The sequence below is a fragment of the Periplaneta americana genome, chromosome 4 (assembly GCF_040183065.1).
Source record: "Periplaneta americana isolate PAMFEO1 chromosome 4, P.americana_PAMFEO1_priV1, whole genome shotgun sequence".
Lineage (NCBI taxonomy): Eukaryota > Metazoa > Arthropoda > Insecta > Blattodea > Blattidae > Periplaneta > Periplaneta americana.
In genome coordinates, this window is record NC_091120.1 from 119,063,194 (window position 1) to 119,087,274 (window position 24,081).

Below are 24,081 nucleotides of genomic sequence, written 5' to 3' on the forward strand. Positions count from 1 at the left end.
ACATTCAATGTGATGGAAATATTATGATAGGCAAGTCACAGTGTCCTTAACAATGCATTCAGAATAGAATCAATATCAGAAAGTGTGATTATTGGAATACCGTGTTGATTTACAACTAAAATTTCCAGTTTTATTTATGCAACAAAGGAGTTTACAGCCTAATACTTTGATGTAATTTTCTTATTTATTGCGTCTCTTTCTCACTCCACTTTATATAACTGAATTACGTTCAATGAATTTTTTAAGCAATACCATACCTATCACAAGCAAATGGACAATTTTCAGCCAAGCTCTTATTTCCATCTACAGGTCCACTAAGACGATTTTCCCGTCCTATATTTCACACTGTCATTAGAATTAAATAGTTAAGAATCTGTCTAAATACAGAGCATATATAAAAAGGGCAAAGAATATATTTGTACCCTGTGATGTATAGATGACGCTTTTGCAAGCTCTTAAAAGTTATCTTCTAATATGATGGTATTAAATGTTAAAACAAAATGCATGACAATTTCCAAGATACAATTTTGATGTGAACTAGAAATTTTTAACACAATTATCTAACAGGTGGCGACTTTAAACTATGCTGGTATCGAAATACCCTGTACATATAATTTACCAGAAGCAAGAAATGAGTTATGAAGACAATGCATAGGATGTTTAATGGCTTGATAAAGTATAATATATTCATATTATATGAAGGTAATTAAGTTATATCAACATTGATCTGCAGGATTAAAATCAGGCATAAACTGAAAAGGGGGAAAAAATTATTTGAATATCTGAAATAAAAATATAACGAAAAATGAATGGTAAAGTCCTAGACAGAGTAAATAACACGTTCCATTGGTGCCTTCTAAACACCTATCTAATTACACAGCTAATAAAACTGCTTTTTTATGTAACCTTCATATGAACTGGGCACAAGTACTGTAAGATATATCCTTCTCTTCACAAAATCACAAGACTCCTCTCATTTTAACAATTATGTCAAAATGATCAATTGGCGATATAGCCACAGCACATGACAAGATCACAGGGCAGGTCTTGCTGCCGTACCCATTGGTGATATAGCCATAGCACATGATAAGATCACAGGATAGGTCTTGCCACCATACATGATAAGATCACAGGAGAAGTCTTGCCTCTATACCCATTGGTGATAAAGCCACAGCACATGATAAGATCACAGAAGAGGTCTTGCCTCTATACCCATTGGTGATATAGCCACAGCACATGATAAGATCACAGGACAGGTCTTGTCTCCTCTACTGTCAGTTAGCCTCAGTGATCATTTTGGCATAATTGTTAAAATGATAGGAGTCTTGTGAATTTGTGAAGAGAAGGATATATCTTACAGTAGTTGTGCCCAGTTCATTTGAAGGTTACATAAAAAAAGCAGTTTCATTAGCTGTGTGAAATGTGTAACTAGATAGGTGTTTAGATGACACCAATGGACTGTGTTATTTACTCTGTCTAGGACTTTACCATTCATTTTTCGTTATATGGAGATACTCAGAAAATCAAAGAAGTTTTATTTGCGATGAAGAATGACATCTGACTGTAAAGAATTAATTTATTTAAACTAGAGAATAAATAAGAACCTTTGTCTTCTAAACTTACTATAATCTGACAGCTTTGCGTAATGTTAGTAAAGAGAGATGCGATGCTGCCACAATGATCGCTAATGTAAGAGCTGACTTAACTTACATGGAGTTTACTATTCTGTACCGTTAATTCAGATGGTAAGCAGTATGTAACTCCATTCTTTGTTACCGTAAAATGGGGTGACTTGTTACACTTGGGTAGACTTGATATGTTTCGTAAGTTCATGTTTTGGAACCGAAACATCAACCTACAAAATGTAGGTTGTGCCTGATTTTAATCCTGCAGATCAATGTGGATATAACTTAATTACCTTCACATAATATGAATATATTACACCATATCAAGCCATTAAACATCTTATGAATTGCCATCACAACTCATTTCTTGCTTCTGGTAAATTATATGTACAGGATATTTCGATACCAGCATAGATTAATGTCGTCACCCGTTAGATAATTGTATTAACAATATATATCTGTGTGTGTGTGTGGGGGGGGGGGGGGCGAGCACGTATGTAGGCCAACATTCCCTCCTCAAACACTCTAAACTTCCTCCTGATTGGGAACCACTGGTTTAGAATATAAGAGTGTGCTTGGGATTTTAAATTACATTTTTAATGTGCCACTTCTTGAAAAAGGTTAAAAAAACGCTGCTCTATGTGCTGCAAACAAGAAGTCAAAAGTTCAGCAATAGCTACAAGTGAATGATGTAACCTTCGAGGAAGATGCCACAAAAATAGAATTGTTAGAAATACTAGAGCTGAAATATATAGCTCTACAAAGTCATTCAATGTTGAGATTGCCACCATACCACTGCGACCTTAACCTCATTGTGTTACGTGTGGGGACTGATGAAACAAAAAATTGCAAGCAGAAATATAAAAGATAGCCTCAGCATGACAAAAAGAAAAAATCACAGAATATGCTAATTTTTCATTAACAAGTGACGTATTATGAAAACAGAATGTAAGCATTTCACAAATTGGAGGTGGAATACAGAGGGAATGATGGATTAATAGAAGGAGTAGCTAGTAGTTAAATTAGTGATACATTTTAGCGAGGCAGCAGCAGTGACTATAGTGACTTCGATTCAGATATATTTGGGATATGTCATCTCTAATTTCATGCATTGTAAAACTCTTGCTATTCTATAAACATGTGAATTATTTTCGTCTGGTGTATTGTACTGTAGAACTCTTGTACGCTATGAGTATATTATCTTACATAATATGCAAATAAAATCTTAGCCATGAGAAAGGAGGATAGTACCGTACATGACTATGTGCTTGTTCATTTATTCGACATTAATACTTCCAAATCACATTCCCTTGAAGGAAAATAAAATGTGATCGAGAATGATAACATTTTCTGTAGAAAATGAAACAGATTCTGTTTATATAATTTCAATTTTACCAACAAATATCTGCTACTATGCTATAATTACCCTGAAATAAACATAGAAATTAATGAGTATTGTTACATAAATCACAAATAAGTGCTAATTAATCAAATATTATTAACAGATTACGCAATATTAAAAAAAAATTAAGTTTTTAAATTATGGTTTATTTAATGACGCTCACAACTTCCGAGGTTATATCAGCATCACCGGTGTGCCGGAATTTTGTCTCAGAATTCTTTCACATGCCAGTAAATCTATTGACATGAGTCTGTCGCATTTAAACACACTTAAATGCTATCGACCTGAGCCGGGATCGAACCCGCAAACTCGAACACAGAAGACCAGCACAATACCGACTACGCTACCCAGGCCGACTGCAATATTCAACAAGCATGACACAGCAACATGTGGAAATTTGGAAACATACTTAGTCCCATCAGATTCGTGCAATCTGCTGTTTGAGGGAGTAAGTTAAGATGAGCAAGGTGGTATGGAGTCAAGTGAATGAGTGGAAAGTGTTAATGTTGCCAGTAATGATCACAGTGCCATAGCAGCACAGGTCGGCTGGCTGGACACAATCTATCGCAAAAAAAGATCAACTTTCAAGTGCTGAAGGGAATAAGAGGTAGGCAAAAAAATTCCTATACTACTGAAGGGGAAGCTGGGTGTCGTTATATGAGTCTCTGATCTAAATTGAAATAATTGGCCTTAAACCTATTGCAGTTGGATAAGGTCATCCTATTTTCCACTTCCCTAATCACTGTATTGTTTTTTACAAAATATACACACAGCAGATTGCTACTATTGCTCTTACCTGTACTAAATTACAAAATCTATCATGCTCAACAAATTAACTTATCACTCACTTTAGAAACCATGATTATTCATCACTACAAACTACTAAGCTTTTTGTTGAAATAAAAATTATTTAACAATGAGGCAATAAAAATATGTATGCGAAGATCAACTACTGTTAAAGTCTTTGTCAATTGAACATGGTCGAGAAAGTGATGTGGAGAAGGTATCAGATTTCAAGAAATGTGAAGTATGTATTTAAGAATTTTACATGTCTCTTCAGGACACATTTTAACTTGTGGAACATTATTAAAAATGCTTCATTTAAAGGCCTTAAACTAAACTCGTAACTCTTTTAAAATATAAAGTAGCCCCAGAAAATAATGCTTTAAAAGACATGTCTTGAGTGAAACGAACTGTCTTCTTAACCAGTGGTTTTCATTCTTTCTTCACTCATGGATAAGAAAAAGAAAGGGGGAAAAAACTTCATGTCATTTCTTCTCACAGTCAATGTATCAATATTTTATAATGTCTAAACCACTGAACTCATAATCCTATGGGCCCGGGTTCATTCCCTGGCATACCCCTATCTATGACTTGTGTTAGATAAGCCCATATTCTAGGTAACACATGGGTTTTATTCCATTCCCGCCCATTTTCCCGAAACCTCATTCCTGAATATAGTTTCCTGAAAATCGTTTTCCTGAAAGCCTGTTTCTCGAATCTATGTTCCTGAAGCCACATACTCGAATTTCATTTCATATTCACTTTCCCAAATATATCTAAAAAATCCCGAAAAAACGAAATTACGTTCTTCGACAATGAAATTTTTCTAAATTCTAAATTCAACATAATGTCAGCTCGGTGGTTATGTTTATTTAAAGAGTAGGAATGGTGCAGGAGATAAAATTCACCAGGATTTTAATCTAATAAAGTACATTCCAAACAATGGTGTGCACGAACAATAATGTTTGGACCTCTTCATAATGCCCATGGCTTGTCAGTATATCTTTTCATAAATAATCTTCCTCGTATGTAATTGTGAAAACTTTGTAACTAATTCAACAGTTCATAGCATAAATACACGTCAAAATAATGACTTTCATACTCCATCGGCAAGTCTATCGTGGTATCAAAAAGGAGTGCATTATAAGGCAGTAAAAATTTTTAATAGTCTCCCTATCGATATAAAAAATGAAACTCAAAACATAAGATTATTTAGGGCCAAATTAAAGAAGTATCTAATTTCTCACGCCTTCTACTCTGTAGGTGAATTCATGACATTCAATAACACTTCATGAAATTGATACTAAAACTATGTGTTGTACTAGTAGACTATATATTTCATCTAGACTGTGACTATAAATTAAGACTTTATAACAGTATTAAGTTCTTTGACTTGTTCCATATTCTAGCTGTAAAGCAATGTATGAATACCATGGAATGTTAATAAATACAATACAATACAATAATGTGACAGTGTTCAAAGGCCTACTGAATCCCACCATACGTATATATATGTGCCTAATTTAGAGAAAGTTCTGGTGGAGCTTGTGACTCTGCAATATTAAAACTTGAACCCAAATGCTTCTTGCACTAGCATTTGCGCCCATTTACTCCCTATATTTCATTATTTCGATGTTACATACATCTCTGGCATACGAGCTCGTGGCAGAAGGTAGGCTGCACCCACACAATACGAAGTGCAATTGTGGAAGCATAATATTATGATGTTACTATAAACAACGAACATTGTACAAACACTATTTGTCGGAAGGTTATCACAATCACTTGCAAGCAGTGTTCGGAAACACCATCCAAGTTTTTACACCACACTGACTCAACTTCAAAAGCAAGAGAGACACACCCAGACCATGATTTGAATGGATAGATGCATCCGGGCACAGCTGAAGAGGAATTGGTTACATCTTCAAAGATGAATTAGACTAGGGCCTACCCAACCTACAATGCCAACAATAGACGTCGTGACTATCTTGAGGACACTTTGTTATAATTTCACTTTATAAAATCTGTATACAGCATAGGCCTACTCACTGCTTCCAGATTGAAACTGTCTATCTTGCAATACATTTCTGCTTATAATTTAATTTGCATATTACTTTCAGTATCATTGGGAAAATTGCCCTTCGGGAAAATATAAATAAAAAATATCAGGAAAATGTCAAGTGGAAATTCGCATTCACGAAATCTCATTTCAGGAAAACAATTTTCTGGGAAACTGGATGTTCAGGAATGTGGATTCGGGAAAATGCACGGGAACTGTTTTCTCCAGCAGCTTCGGTTCTCTTATGGCACCTCAATAAACCTCCATCATCTCATCTCATTGTGGATATAGAATAGATCAGTCTCTTATGGCACACCCTAGGTAACAATTCTGACGGTAAATTGGTCTTCATATTGGTGAATGATGAACAGTCAAGTACACACCATAAGAGAAAAAAAGTTCTAAACATCTGTGTTGTCCATTCAAGAGATGAAATGAACAAAACAAATCCAATAGTTCAAAAAGGAAAGACTAAGGAAATTCTTTTATTATCTTTAAACTAGTGACGAGTTTTAAAAATGTAAACTGTTCCAATAGGACAACTGCATCAGCTTCATTATGTGTTTTTTGTGATTACAATCTACAACACGTTTTATTCATTATATCATACACAGGAATGTACTTTTTTATATATCTTGATTACACAACTTTTAACACTGTATCACTTCGGAATATGTATGATAAGAACTTTCTTGTGTTAAATTTTAATGTACCTTGTTAACATGTTGCGACCTATTTTGGGTCATCTTCAGAACTGGTCATTGTTGGTCTTGGCGCCTCTTGTTTCCTGTGAGGGTGCGTTCATAGTGTAGCGTCAAAGAGTATATGTGTTTTGAAATTGAGTTGTGTTTTCGTGTGTCTGTATATTTCATATTGTTCTAGTGTGTTGAGTTTCTGGCTTTTTGGTTGGATGTGCAGTATTTCCATGTCTGTGTTGATGTCTCTGTAGGTATGGTTGGCATTTGTGATGTGTTCTGCATATGTGGAAGTATTTTGTAATTTTGTTATGGCTGTGATGTGTTCTTTGTAACGCATTTGAAATGATCTGCCTGTCTGTCCTATGTAGAAGTTGTTGTAGGTGTTACAACCACACAGGCATATACAAACTCAAATGTAACAAAGTTACAAAACACCTCCACATATGCAGAACACATCACAAATGCCAACCACATCTACAGAGACATCAACACAGACATGGAAATACTGCACATCCAACCAAAAAGCCAGAAACTCAACACACTAGAACAATATGAAATATACAGACACACGAAAACACACCCCAACGATATTCTCAACACACAACTCAATTTCAAAACACATACACTCTTTGACACTCACAGGAAACAAGAGGCGCCAAGACCAACAACGACCAGTTCTGAAGATGACCTAAAATAGGTCGAAACATGTTAACAAGGTACGTTAAAATTTAACACAAGAAAGTTCTTATCATACATATTCCAAAATGTATTTTTTTTTTTTTTTTGTAATATTGTCATTTACGAGAAAATATTAGAACTACAACTTAATATAACACCCAACTATAGCTTTTCAAATTCCTTGTCAATTCTTTCATTAAAAATATAAACAATTATTTTGGCACGAAATTACTCTTTACACTACTATTACAAAAAAACAGTAGTTTTTGACATGAAACTTTCTTGTCTGTGAACAATGTTGTTTTATAAATAGATTTGTTCATATTCTCTATGACTAAGTATGGAAAGTATGCATGATAGACATAATCATTCTTATATAAAAAAGTAATGGATCATTTGGAAAAAAAGCAGCCAATTTACCCTACAAGAACTTTAACAACTTCATTCTTGATTTTTTACATAAAAGTATAGATTCTGTCAGAGAAATTAAAGTAGAATGTAGATTATCGAACTAATTGGAACCAATAACCAATATTAGTCACATTATTCAAATGGTTTGAGAGATAAAACAAACATAAAACCATTCATTACATAAACAAATGTAATGACATTTACAACTAGGCCTATATTATATTTATTTTAATCAGTTATTTAACGAAGTTGTATGAACTACTAGATAATATAGCATTTGTGGAATCGATGAGAGCAAGATGAGTCTGAGGATTCGTCATGGGATTACCTGACATTCACTTTGAGGTTGGGGGAAATCTCCGAAAAAACCCAACAAATTAATGAGCCCAAACAGGAATCTGTCACTCAGCCAATCTGGACAATATAATTTTCATAAAGCTGATTTTGAGAAATTATATCGACTTATACAACAATGTGACTGCACAAGTAATTATCTTTGTGAGGATATTGATCTTGCTGTTCATATATTCTATACCTAAAACTATCATAATTGGTGACTTTAACGCCCACTCCCAACTTTGGGGCTACGATAATGTAAACCAACCTGGAAAAATGATCATGGACCTCCTAAATACTACAACCGCAGAACTTGTCTACAGAAAAGAAGATCCCCCTACTTTTTCATTCATTATTCTGGTTCGGGTACAAATCCAGACTTACTAGTAACATCAGATATCCATCACGAAACCAAGAAAAAAATAATTGAAGACCCTGGATCTGGCCATAGAGTCATCATTGCTTCTATTCATCTCCACCAAAACCGAAGAAAAGAACCCTACAATAACAAAACAACATGGAACTTTAAGAAAGCGAATTGGAAACTATTTACAACAGAACTCGACGAACACCTCAAGGTCAACACACCACTAATGGAAAATACAAACTCAGATAGATTGAACAAATATTTCTGTGAATCTCTTCTTAAAATTGCAAAAAAGCACATTCCACGAGGCAAACCAAAAAAATACACCCCTTCTGGACAGAAAACCTGAATTTATTGAAACACGATAGAGATAAAGCAAGAACCAAAGCAGAACATAGCAAAACACCAGAAGATACTCAAGATTGGAGGAAGAAGACTGCCATTCTTAAAAAAGCAATCATAACAGCAAAAAAGAAATGTTTCAATAAATTTACTGAAAATATTAATTATAGAACCGATACCGCTAAAACATATAACTTTCTGAAGAATCTTTCCAATACACAGGAAAATACTAGCCAACCTATTATTCATAATAACAAAACACTAACAGATAGTAGAGATATAGCAAATGCATTTAATAAACACTACTCAAACTCTCACAGATTACATCCCAATACCAAAAAAAACTGACAAATTTATCAAAAGAGAATTACATAAAAATAATAAAAACAATATTACTAGTACAAAACCTGAAATATTTCATCAAAATTTTACTTCCAAAGAATTAACTCTAGCTTTACAAAATTTAAAAACCAACAAATCTCCTGGCCCCGATAACATTCATTCCGAATTTTTTAAACATCTGGGGGAAAAAACCAAGTCTGTACTTTTATCCATTTTCAATTTATCATGGAACACCTCAGTTCCTGCAGCTTGGAAAAAAGCAATCATTGTACCAATTCACAAAAAAGGGAAACCTGCTCATGATGTTAATAGTTATCGACCAATAGCACTATTAAGCATGATAGCAAAAACTATGGAGTCCATGATCTCCAACAGATTAACTTGGTATTTAGAATCCCAAAATCTTTTATCACCAAGACAAGCCGGCTTTCGACAACTACACTCTACCAATGAACAAGTCATACACCTCGGCCAAGAAATAAAAGAGTTTTAACAAGAAAGAAGATACCTTGGCAATATTTATTGACTTTCAGCTAGCATATGACTCTGTTTGGAGAAATAAATTATTACTAAAACTCCAGAAATTAGGTATCTCCAGCAATATGTTCAGATGGATATCAGAATTCCTTAGTCAACGATTCATTGCCACTAAATTCAATAACTCACTTTCTAGTTACAGACAAACATATCGAGGTCTACCTCAGGGCGCTGTCCTCAGCACAACTTTATTCAGTATTTATATAAATGACTTACCCTCCCTATTAGAGGAATCAAACATGAAAACAGCACTATTTGCAGATGATATAGTTTTGTGGACTTCCGGATCTTACAGACATAGAGACAAAATTCAAAATTCTTCTCTTGAAGCTCTAAATCAACTACATGAATGGAATACATCAAATTTGATGACACTCAGTTTAAGCAAAAGTAACTACCAAATATTTTCACTTGGTAAAAAAGAAAGAGAATTCAATATCCAATACAATGGCCAACACAATCCTAGGACTTATGAATCCAAATATCTTGGAGTTGTTTTCGATAGTAAGTTAACATGGAGCAACCATTTGAAATACATTTCTGAAAAAGCTTGTAAAAGATTCTCCCTTCTAAAAAGACTAGCAGGAAAGAAATGGGGATGTTCTAGGAATACTTTGAACACTACATACAAAATGTTTATACAGCCAGTGCTGACATACTGCGGAGAAATTTTAATTACTTCACCTTTCATAAACGAAATAGAATATGTTCAAAACCAAGCTCTCAGACTCATTACTGGTGGAATCAAAACAACTCCAATAGATTCTATGAGATTCCTCACTAATATTAACAGCATCAAAATGACAATAGAAGAAAAAGCACTGATTCAATATGAAAAACTTATTAGATTACCAGGAAACAATTGGCATTCATACAGTCCTCTTTGTAGATTGAAAACTCAAAAAAGTTTCATATCCATTGTTCAAGAATTAAAACAGAAAATCAATATCCCGAATTTAAAAGAAAACCTACAAATTAAACCAAACCCTTTAACTCTATTAAATATGGAATATAATCTAAATTTAACAGAAGAAATACTGAAATCAGAAGTAAACACTGAAATACTAAAACAATTGTCTTTAGAGACAATTGAGGGGTAGGGTGCAAGAAAGGCACTTCTCTCAAATGCAAGTTTTGAGAAAATTGATGTTGAAAATTCAAACCGTAATAATGTGATCTGTGCATGCCTTTATATTTTGGGCACTCCTGACCTCTACGATCACAGCATTGAAATACAACTTGGTGATCATATGCATAATAGAGCAGAGAACACAATAAAGTGTTTTACTCAAAAAGGGCACCTCCTCTAAAATGCCCTTCTTGCACCCAGCCCCTCAATTAATATCAGATACCCTCCACAAAACTGGCTTCATTTATACACTGACGGATCCTTATCTCCAGAGAACAAGATGCCGGTGCAGGTGTTACGTGCTGTCTCTTCTCACTTTATAGACCTCTTGGGTATGGAACAACAAGTTTTGATGGAGAAATCGTTCCAATAAGTGAAAGTCTCAGGAATCTTCTATGCCACATCAGTAAATTTAAAAATGCAGTTATATTGTCAGACTCCAAAGCAGTTATTCTATCAATAGCCTCTAAACACACACCTTCATCTCAAACAGCAGAAATAACTAAAATGCTCTCTCAATTAATATTACTCAATAAAAGAATTGTATTCCAATGGATACCATCCCATTGTGGAATCCTGGGAAACGAAAATGCGGATGCTTTAGCAAAGAAGGGCAGCACTGCTACTTACAGACCTGTTACTAAATCTACATATTACTCTGTGAAAAGATTTATTAAATCTACGAACTTAGACTTCAACAAACAAACTTTGATAACACAATCCCATGGGAAAAAATGGAACTCTCTGCATCAAAATCCACAGTTAATTCCCGATTTACCACGAAAATCGTCTGTAGCTGCATTTAGATTGGTAACAGGCCATGATTGTTTGTCCAAACACCTGCATAGAATTGGAACATATCAGTCCCCTAACTGTCCATTGTGCAACTCAAACCAAGAAATGGATTCGGAACACCTCAAAATCTGTGCTTCAGTGGCTGGTCATGATGATATCTTTGAAAAATATTGGAGTGCAAGAGGTCAAATGACTTTATTGTCAAACGCCTGGCATTAGAAAACAACAACAACATACTAAAATGTATTTTATTTTAGATCAATGTGTTTTCAGAACTAAACCATACAAAAATAAGTATCCTTTATGGTATAATAATAATGTTATAAAAAACTTAAAACTAAAAGAAAAGTTTAGAAAGAAAAAACATATTTCAGAATATTATTTACTGATGTATCAATTTTATCGGAGTCTCACGAAAAATGAAACGAAAAAAGCTTATGATTAATATGTCAATAAAATAGACAGTACCATTTTATTTGATTCTAATAGTTTCTGGAATTTTGTTAAAAATAAAAGAAAAAACACAAATTATTTGCGTTGCATGGAATATAATGGGAAAAAATTGTCATTATTGAATGAAATATGTGAAGGTTTTGTCAACTATTTTCAATCTGTTTATTCTTCAACTGAACCCACTTATAATGTGGACCCTGTGTGTGATGTATCAACTGATATAGTCAATGATTGCAATCTCTTAAACATAATGTATTTTAAACATGAAGATGTAAAATGTGCTATAAGAAAATTATGTCCCAAAAAATCTGCAGGACCAGACTGTATACCACCTTATGAATTTAAAGCTTGTGCAGATAATTTAGTATCACCACTAACTAGTATATTCAATCTCATTATAAAACACAACTGTTTCCCTAAAGAATGGAAATATACAAAAATTACTCCAATATTCAAGTCTGGTAAAATTAACGAAATTCAAAATTATAGACCTATTGCAGTTTTATCAACACCAGCTAAAATATTTGAATCATTAATATATAAACAAATTTATACTTATGTAGCAAAATCAATTTCACATGATCAACATGGGTTTATGATTGGAAGATCAACTGTTACAAATTTACTACATTTCACTCAATTTGTTTCAACCCAACTAGATAATAAATTACAAGTTGATGTTATTTATACAGATTTTCAGAAAGCATTTGATAAGGTTGACTATGATATTCTTTTGTTAAAATTGAAACACTCTGGATTTTCTTTCTCATTGCTATCGTTAACTAAATCTTACTTGACAGGAAGAGTACAAGTTGTGAACTTTCATGGACATACTTCTAAGCCTTTTACAGGAAATTCTGGTGTGCCTCAAGGTTCCAATCTTGGTCCATTATTGTTTTTATTGTTTGTTAATGATATTGTGAATTGTGTACAACATTCTAAAATTTTATTATTTGCGGATGATATTAAATTGTATAAAGAAATCAAAAGTATATCAGATTGTAAGCTACTTCAAACAGATATTACAAACTTACATATTTGGAGTATTAATAATAAATTGTTATTTAATATTAATAAGTGTATACATGTGACCTTTTTTAGATTGAAAAATACAATTAAATTTTCATATAAAATAGAGGCGAAAGTTTTACCAGCAGAAAATGAACATAAAGATTTAGGTATATTATTTAGGAGTAATTTTACATTTCATAGTCATATTAATAATATTATAAATTTGTCCTATAAAAGTTTAGGTTTTGTTATGAGAAATTCTTGTAAATTTAAAGTCAAAACTATAATAATTTTGTATAATTCCATTGTTCGATCTAAATTAGAGTATGCAGAGTATCCAGAACCCAGTTACTAACAAATATATTCTGTTACTAGAAAAAATTCAAAATAAATTTCTAAAATGGTTATATTACAGACTTTATAATGATTATCCTATCAATCTTTAAACTTTCTTTATAAAATTATTAACAATAAGTTGGACTGTGTTGATTTATTTTATTACTAGCTGTACCCGTGCGCTCCGCTGAACTTATTAGAAATAAATATAAAGTAATTACATAATTAAAATAGAACATTGGGTCCAGGGAACATTCGTGTTTGATAGAAGAATAAAGCATTTAATATGCTACTTAATTTAAATTATATTTAGATAATTAAAATGCTATCATTTTGGTCCAGAGAATACTCATTTGGTGCAAATATAATTCGTTTAACATTTTTATAAATTAGTCTTGAATGCATCCTTTAATAAATCACTCCAAATTGATAGAGTTGATTGTGTACAAAGATCATTTTTATGTTAACCTTACTGTGCATCTTTTTTTTGTTAAGTTTATTTTATTCATGCCTTAACATCTATGGTCATGTCGCGTGTTTAGAATGTTTGGGTATGTCAGTAGGCCGTTTTTACTCTTGTTAAGTTCCTGTTTCTTTTGTGCGTTGTAGATGGCTTGTGTTCATGTAACTGATTATAGACTTTGATTAATGTTTTTGGTATTGGTAATTGAGGCAGTGATGAATAATGGCATGTATCTTTCCAATCCGGCATTTGCCTTTATGACTAAGGGAAATCATGAAAAACCTCAGTCAGATTGGTCGGCCACGGGGTTTGAACCTGGGACTCCCGAATGCATGTCTCAAATGCTACCGCCTGAGCCAATTCACTCGGTTGTATATCATTGTTTATGCAAATAAAAAAATGAGGTACCCTACATAAATATTATTTTAAGAAACACAGGAAACGAATATGGGTAAATTATGAGTGCAGGAACGCCATTTCATGACACCTTTTAAAATAACTCAGCTCCAGTGATCTCTATGGTAAAATGAGTGTCTAAAATTAGAGTATTTTATATGGACCAAATAAAGTTGCAATAATCAAGTTATACAATATTTCGACAGAATATCAAATTTTCTGTGCGTACAGATTTCTTTTCATCTTACCTCAGTCCTCATTTGTAGCATTACATTCATCTAGAGAAACTACAAATTTCAAATAGTGAAGTTTAATTAGCTTCTGAGATTACTTCATACAAACACACAAAATATTCTCTGTATATTAATATTGATAAACGTCAAGGCCGCCTTAAATAGACGGAGTCATTTGTTTTGATTTCATTGTAGCCATTGTCGTCGTTCCTGCAATAACTCCTATGTTACATATCGATTTTCAGATTTTTGCTCTATTAAATAACTTAAATAGTGATGCAGCAAATAATACAATCTACTATATATAACTTAATTATATTTCTTTCTTTCGAAAATGTAAGAATTCACGATCTCCTATGCACTACAGCCATAGAATGAATAAATTTATTTTTCTTCCTACTAAAAAATTTAATATTTTGTACATAGAACTTATGGAACGACACTATAATCTGAGGCGACGGTGGAAATGTGTTGTATTGTTATCTTAAAACTCTTGTATATCCTTAAATATCAGTCCTATCAAAATTTTTCCTGGAATAAAACTTATCGGAAATAATTTTTAAAGAAACTTTTGTTATATAATATTTTTCACAAAAATCAATAATAAGCTAGATATTTCGGTTTATTTAATTCAGGCCCACTTATAACCCCCCTTTTAAATAAAGTATTTTGAATGCTATATAGCCTAAAATCTAAGTTACAACGAACTTAATTTATATTCCAATTTGCATCGAAATCCATTTAGCCATTATCGCGTGAAAAGGTAACAAAATCCAGACAGACTTAAATATCAGTCCTATCAAACTTTTGCCTGGAATAAAACGTATCGGAAATCATTTTTAAAGAAACTTTTGTTATGTAACATTTTTCATAAAAATCAATAATAAGCGAGATATTTCGGTTTATTTAATTCGGGCCCCCTTATAACCCCCCTTTTAAATAAAGTATTTTGAATGCCATACAGCAGTGATGTCAAAGAAAGAGCGCATAACGGATGTTCGATTCCTTCCCGTGCCCAAGTGCTGGAGTGGGATGCCGTAAACACAGATAAGAGCAAGACACAGGGGCGGACAAAGTGAATTATTTTCACACGCCTAGACTTGAACGGAGCAGTATACTCGTATACCGCACGCACTGGAGGTAAGCGAGCGTTGGGCTTCACTTTACTCCTGTGTTTATGAAAACTTGTGATAAAGCTAGCCCAGCTATGCGCTAATAGACGAAATATCACATGTTTTGTCTCCCGGCCTTGCTTGTCTCTGCTAGGTCCCGTCTCACAGTCAGCTGGTTAGTTCACGCGCTTACTATTTATTTTCTTTATTTGATATTTTCAATACTTTCTTTTCAACGGTGCACCAGTAAAAAATATGTTTATTTGTACTTTCAATGCGGAATCTAATCATATAAGTTAAAAATATTTTTTTTGTGGGCAAAGGCGTCTTAATGAAGAAAAATCTAAATTCCTCCATTTCCATAAAAAGTAAAGAAAACTGTTTACATGTCAATATAAACTTTAATTTCTCAGCATCAAAATAAACCATGATTTTGATCATTGGGTGAAAGGGTTTCGGAGCCACAACAGTTTAAAGTTGCTAATTTTGTGAAAATACGATAAATTAAAATATTTTTAATTTAAACACTATTAAGTTCTGATGCCTCAAACTTCGCACAAAGCATTGTATCACAGTTGTCAACGGACAGAAAAAGTTTCATTGTATTTAAAAAATGCAAGGTCAATTTTGTCTATATTTCGGTCGATTTGAGATGGAATAGCCCATACATTAAATTTGAACACTATTTATTTAGGCCTACAGGACTGTCTTCAATTGAATACCTCTTTAATAACTGTACTTGATTTTTTTGTTATGTAGCCCTATACATCTGTCAATTCAGTTTACGTATTTGTAAATTAGAAGTTTATCACATTAGTATATACACTGAACTTTTGTAAACTTTGTGTTTACAGCACATGTTTATGAATCATTGTTTTTAATTTGTTGTATTTCTTTATGTTGGTGTGCTTGTAATTGGGGATAACTCCCTGTAAGGACCCTCAATAAAGAAATAATAAATTAATTTATACATAGTAATAATCTAGATATTTGCACTTACGGTAGTCTGTAATGTATGTAATAATTTTAATCGTTCTTCCCCCTCGATATCTCTCTATGTTTGTTCACGGTATGTTGAATAATGTCGCTGTATGCTGCTTTTCTTACTAATCGTATGTTGTCCACATATTAAGCACTGTATTATCTCCTTCCTGTTCCTTGCATAGGAACTGCAGTGCTCATTCGAACTGGAACTTGTTATACGATCTCTTCGCTGGGTGCATGATTAATGCCAACTGCACACTGTACAACCCTCACTGAAGCTCGTATTCGTAGCTGGCGCGCTCTGCGTGCTCCAGTAGCGCAAGCGTTCTCGTAGCGCATATACGCTCTGATTGACATCACTGCCATACAGCCTAAAATCTAAGTTACAACGAACTTAATTTATGTTCCAATTTTCATCGAAATCCGTTCAGCCATTATCGCGTGAAAAGGTAACAAACATCCAGACAGACAGACAGACAGACAGACAGACAGACAAAAATTTCAAAAAAGCTATTTTCGGTTTCAGGATGATTAATTATACATGCTAACACCAATTATTTTTGGAAAAGCGAAAATTACAAGAAAAATTTCGCTTACAGATTTATTATTAGTATAGATATAACATTATATGCACCTAAGCTTAAAACGAAATTTCGAAATTTATTTTACATACCTAGGACAAATACTGAATCCCACAAAAATTCCCCAGTTTTCCAAATGTTACAGTTATACAATAAATTACATCCTCATCCAAATGTTGATATTTTCAATATGAATTTCTCTAGATACAGAATTGTTATCATATTTTACATAATATTGTTGTTAGTTAATTTGAAGCTACTTTCACACCTTATTTCTATGTCACTTTTTTTCTTTCTCTTATTTCTATTTTGTTTCAGTTTTTAATAAGTATATGTTTCCTTTTCCTTGTTTATGTTTTATAAATTAATTTGTTAGTCGTGAACATTGTAATTGGGCTTTGACTGTTGTGTTCAACAACAAATGAATAAATAAAAATAAAACCCATGCCCAAGACAATGATATTGAGTGTTATTAATATTACTAAACTCAGAAATATAAAGTATTTTAAATTACCAACAGATTATGAAATGGTTAGTAAATAATAACAAAAACGTTCTGAAGAAACAGGGTATGTTATATTTATTTTGAACTTATTTGTTCATTTGTAACCTATCTACATGTTCATGTCACGCCTTGAGTATATCCTCACAAGTTAAATATTTAGGTATTATTATTGACCAACATTTAAAATGGAATAAGTATATCTCCTTCCTGTGTAACAGATTGCATAAAACAATCTACAAATTTTCCATTCTATGTTCTTATTTACTGTACCTATTTATGTCTTACATATAATGAATGTACTTAGGTCTGTTTCAATCAATAATTCAGTATGGTATATCAGGTTGGGGAGGAGTGGCAAAATCGACACTCCACTCTTTAAATTTGCTCCAAAAAAGATATCAAAATTTGTCTATATAAATCTTTAGATTACCGAACAAAAATCTAGAACAAATTTATAAACAAACATTGCTCATTTACTTTCATAAAAATCGAAATAAATTTAAATTTGATTCTCATGAATATTGTACGAGGCAAAATTACAGTTTCTTTCTAAACACCCCCAAGTGCTACGCACTGCTGGAATAAAACACAGCAGAAATTTTGGATCCAGAATATATATAATGCATTAATTAGAGCTTACCCTGAACTATATACACTTGACACACTAAATTTAGAAAGCAAATTAGATTAATTATTTGTTTTCTTATTTCTTAAGCTAAGTGAGTTTAAAATTGAAATCTAATACTTATGTATTTTTGTATTTTCCATATTTATATGTATTATTACATTCTGTCTGTATGAATGCTCTTTAAGTTTAAAATTGAAGTTTAATACATATGTACTTTTGCAGTTTCTATATTTGTATATATTATATGTTGTCTTTATTTTACTCCATATTAATGCTATTGTACCGAATGAACACTCTTCAATTTTGTAAAATATTTTGTGCAACTAAACTGAATGCATTCTAGCACGAACTTCTGCTATTTCAGGTTGCAAAGCCTAATAGTGTATGGGAAAAAAAAAAAATTTTAATGAAGGTGGCTAGTGCGGAAAAGTTGCGACTTGTGGCAGAAAGAGCGTAGAAAAAAAGAAAATAGTAATTCGACAATATCCTGTGTCTCTGCATCAGCTCTGAAGTTTTGCGAGCCTGAGGCTACGGCCACACAAGCTGTAAATGTCGCAGATTTTCTGTGACAAATGTAGCTGCCGTAATTGTCACAAAATGGGTGGCCAAACGGTGTGACAAATACTGCTCAGTTTCTGTGTTAAATGTAGCTACATGTGGCCACAAGACATGCCACACTAGCAACATTTGTAGCTTAATTCTTTTGCGATTTGCAGCACTCAGCAACTCTTTAAAAGATCTCCTTCTTCACCTCATCTCTCCTTAACTCTACTTCCATTTTTATTACATATCTTAGGACTGTATATTATTACGGTCCCACACAATTGTAATGCATATAAGAAAATTTATAGCAGTGCCATAAACGAAACTTTTATTCCTATGTCGCTTTTCGTCAGTAACAATCGAAAGTATGGTGTGGATGAAAGGTTTGCTGAAAGGCTGTAACCATATCTATTATAAAGAACCTAATTTCTCGTGGTTCGGTAGAAGGGTTATGGGAGTTTACAATAGATTACTCTTCCCTTGTCAATACAGTACATGAATTTCTAAAGCATCTCAATATTAAGTAAAAATGAGTTTTAAACATGACCCTTATTCCCTAAAACACAACTCAAAGAGGAATTGTGTTTGTAACATATTTGAGAGATCTGTCTTGTAAAAGCATTTTTTTTTTTTACCAAATGAAGTCGCTGTGAAGGGTTTACTGAAAAGCTATTGTATAGATTTTATTATTGAAGGATACCTTTGGTCGGAAATGAAAGAAAGAAAAAATGTGTACTCTCAAAGAACGATATTTTGAAAAGGGTACAAATAATCACATCTATTATAAAAGTTCCCTTTTACTTTGGTTTTGCAGAATGCTTCTTGGACGCTGCAGCAATTTAAACTTAATCCTTATATCCCAAAATACAACTCAAAGTGGAAATGTATTTATAACACAATAATATTTATAAACAATACTGATTTGTGAGCTCTATCCTGCCAAAGAATGGTACTTTTTTTTACCAAACAAATCGCTGTGAAGGGTTTGCTAGAACGCTTTTGTATACATTTTATTATTGAAAAATTCTTTAGATCGAAATTTAAAGAAGAAAAATGTATATACTTTTAAAGAAAGATATTTTGAAGAGAATTAAAACATGGGGCAACTTAGCCCGAACTATACATAAGAGAAGCAATATTTATTGGTGGTCTGTGGAAAAACTTCTGGGCTTATACCACATTGTCTTGGTGATAGTGGTTGATGTTTCGACTGTTGTGTTGTGGTCATCCTCAGAGCAGTGGATAAGGAAATAGTGTGTGAGCTTGTATGTGTGTGTATATATATATATATATATATATATATATATATATCCACTGCTCTGAGGATGACCACAACACAGCAGTCGAAACATCAGCCACCAGCACCATGACAACACAGTATAAGTCAGGAAGTTTCTCCACAGACCATGTACACCGGCAGTGGAAGCCTACGCCAACAATATTTAATGGTACTGTATTGTTAGTAACAAATATGTCATATTTATTGGCACTGTAATGTTATAAATCTGTCATGATAATAATTTCCCATCTAAAAGTCAATCTCTCTCTACTTCACTCCCTCATAAACACAAGTAGATTCTGTTATGACTACATATACATACTGAGAATTTAAACCATTAGAAAAACGAGTTTTCCTTCAAATTTGAGAATGTCTTTCTTCCATTGTACATTTTATCCAATAGAAAACAGAGTTTACATTCTCTTAAACTTTATAGATCACGTTTCTCAGATTATTAAATTTCGAGGGAGGGGGAAATTGAAAGGTTAATCTTAGAGTATGTTACAGTCTCAGTGCCTCGTAAAATTTTTGGCAAACAAAAGATATTCTAACGCTATAAGATAAGCGGGGTGGTACAAATTGCGATATCTTATAGCTAATTCGAGAGACAAATTTCACTGCACTCATCAATGTCACCTGTTTTATTTCTGAATACATTAGGCCTAAATAAAATGCCAAGGTGTTGTATACCTGACTGAAAATTCAATTACCAGAAGGGAACTTAGTGGGGATATTTACTTTCCCTTGTGGTGAAGTAACAAAAAACAGGAGGAGTAAGGTTAAGAAAATAGTATTTAAAATTAGCTTACACATGTATCCAAACACATTTGTAAATTGACATTACACTAAGTTATTGTAATTATCTACTGTAAAATGAATAACTTTGATTTGTTATTTCACTGCTTTTAAAGTCTTACAAGAAATGATTATGTGTGTCCTTTACAGGACATTTGACATTTGATTTTCGCTATCTCATTGCTAAAAATTAAAGCATGGCCATTCGTTTTACATGGTTGTTTGTACTTTTATTACTATTTCTTTTGCATGATATTTATTCTTTATTTATTGTCAGTTAGGGGATAAAAGTCTCTTGTCTTGTATATTCTTTGACTCTCTGAGTCCACTTTGGGATCTACTAAAGTGGAAATAATTATATTAATATAGATTTAAAGTTTAAAAATATTGATTTCATAATAAGGAATTCCCAGTAACTAACAATAATGTTAATTCGTCTGAGGAAAATTAATTGGCCACAAATAGGCCTAACATGTCAGACGCTTGCCTCCAAGTTTTATTATTATTATTATTATTATTATTATTATTATTATTATTATTATTATTCGTAGTTTCTAAAATTCATTTTCCCTAATAAAGGATTATTATTATTACGTGCTGGTAGTCTACTGAGGGGGAATGTTTTGTAGAATAACTTTACAGAATATTTAAATAACATGAAAGTTTTTAGTTCAATAGAGAGTGATACAAATATCACTTTATTAATGGCTTTACAGCTGATCATTGCTTGCTATTATTATTATTGTAAAATTAAGAAATTTATATAAAAAAGTTTATACAGGTTTTCCTATGTGTGATTTAAAAACTATAAAATGCCAGATTGTGCCATGTTCAGATGCAAACAATTATGCGAAGAAAACCAAAGGCAGAGAAGTCAAATACTTCCAGTTTACAAGAAATGATGACCTGGCTACAATATGTAAACAAAATGACAAACATACTGACACACCAAATGCACATCGCAGTGACATTTGTAGCGACGTGTAGCCACCCAGTGTCGCTACATCTGGCCACCCAGCAGCAGTATTTGTTGCAGAAGAAATGGACCCGGACGAATTTGAGTTGCGACATGACCTTGGAATGTGCCTAAGAAGCTACACTTACTGCTCCATGTGGCCGCTTGCATTTAACTCAATGCAGTCTATAATTCCAGCTACATTTGTTGCAGAAAACCTGTGACAAATGTAGCTCGTGTGGCCGTACCCTAATGCTCTATGTCTGCTTTCAAATTTTTTTTTTTTTTGTAGTGCAGCTCTTCGCTTATTTCTTTAAATTTACACTCAGAAATAACCCAGGGCTCACTATGAGAAGATGGCTGCAATTCGGGCCCCATCTCTCCACCCACCCTTAGTAGTATACTCCAGTGTCAAATGCTGATTTACACTGCATAGTCAGACTTCGTTTCGAAGCATGGCATTTCTCAGCTATGCACACTATTATATTATTTTAATGTACAGAAGTACATATGATATTTGCATGCAGATATTCTGCATCATACGATGAAAGAGTAATGGAATGGAGAAAAATTCTCTCCGGCACCGGGATTTGAAACCGGGTTTTCCGCTCTACGTGCTGATGCTTTATCCACTAAGCCACACTGAATACCCATCCCGATGTCGGACAGAATCGTCTCAGTTTAAGTTCCAACTCTTGGGTTCCCTCTAGTGGCCACCCTCTGCACTACGTCATAGATGTCTATGAACATAGGACTGAAGTCCACACATGTGCTGAGGTGAACTCGTTATGAGTGACTAGTTGGCCGGGATCCAACGGAATAAGCGCTGTCTTAAATCACGAAGTGATTATTTACGCATATCATATATATTATTTTAATGTACTGAAGTACATGATATTTCCATGCAGATATTCTGCGTCATCATACAATGAAAGAGTAATTGAACGGAGAAAAATTCTCCGTATTTGTACGAATTCCATAAGAACCAAGTGCTGTTAGGGACGATACATCAAATTTACTTGGCTTTAAAAATTGAAGTAATGGCGGCTCTTCCAACAATCTGATGTCCATGTCCAGAGGAAGGGGAGACACGACCAATATACATGGGTACTTTCAGTGTGGTTCTTCTAATAAAGTTATAATTATGCTCCTCTTCTTTTTCTCGGCAATATAATCGGTTGTACCTTTTTCTCCTGTGTTAGTGCCTTGTCCTTTCGACCATCAAAATATACTGCTCGAATGAACTTATTATTACGAGTTTCTTTTTTCTGAATTTTATCTCCAATCTTCATTTCTCTTATCTATTATAAGACCCTTATTCCTAGTAGATATTACTCTTGCATCTTGTAGCATAACTGTCGCAATTAGAGCCACATCTCTCCTTGAAGCGCCTGTCCTGAAGGCAACTGAAGATAATTTTGGTAGAGACATGCAAGCTTGAGCATCAGAAGGCTTCGATTCGAAGTCACCACACTGCTTCACTCCTGTTACGAGTGGTGGAAAGGCGAAAACTCAGAGCTTGTAACAGATGTCTATTTTATCTTCCTAGGAATCCAAGTTGCACTTCTTCAGTTCGATGGCTTTTCTCTCTTCACTCACTTGATCATCACAATGTCGATATTATCAATCATCATATGTCATTCATTTCTCTGGTCTATTAGAAAGGTTAGTTCTATCGATGGAACTTTCCTACTTAACAGTAGGAATAGGTCACATTAAAAAAGATGATAATACTAATACAATAAATTCCTAATACAGTATATTCATGAATAAAAACCGCAAGTGGAGAAATATGAATTTTAAAAAATGATTGTCAGTTTATGCACTGTATGTCATCCTTGAAACAGTGAAATTAATCAACAAAAGACGTAATAATGTTTTTGAAGATAAATATGAAATAACCGATTTTGAATTGTCATGGGAGGCACTAGAAAGGGTGTATTGAAGTTTTGCCTAAAGAATCACATTGTAACATTTCAGTATCTCGTATTCTCTGTATCAACAAATGTACAGAGCAATAATTACAGTACATGAAGGATTCTGTCTCCCTTGAATTCAGTTATGCAAGAGTTGTTTGTATAATCAACTAAATTGGAAGTAAACAATTAAGACAAAAAATCATTAGCTTTATAAACATGGCCTACATTTTGAAGAATGTTATAACTACATTTTATTTTGTATTTTATGTATCTCATTTATAAATTCTAATCATGATCAGGTGGCTAGAAACTTTTTTTGTTGTAATTTCGGACTTTCAAGTTTTATACTTGTTACATATTTCCCACATCTAATTTCACACTTTT

General features: G+C 33.2%; 1 protein-coding gene across 4 annotated transcripts in view; it reads right to left on the bottom strand.

Moving 5' to 3' along the window:
- The window catches only part of Nup98-96 (nuclear pore complex protein Nup98-96), a 431,225-nt gene that overhangs the window by 118,585 nt on the left and 288,559 nt on the right, over window positions 1–24,081 (bottom strand). The window lies entirely within an intron of this gene.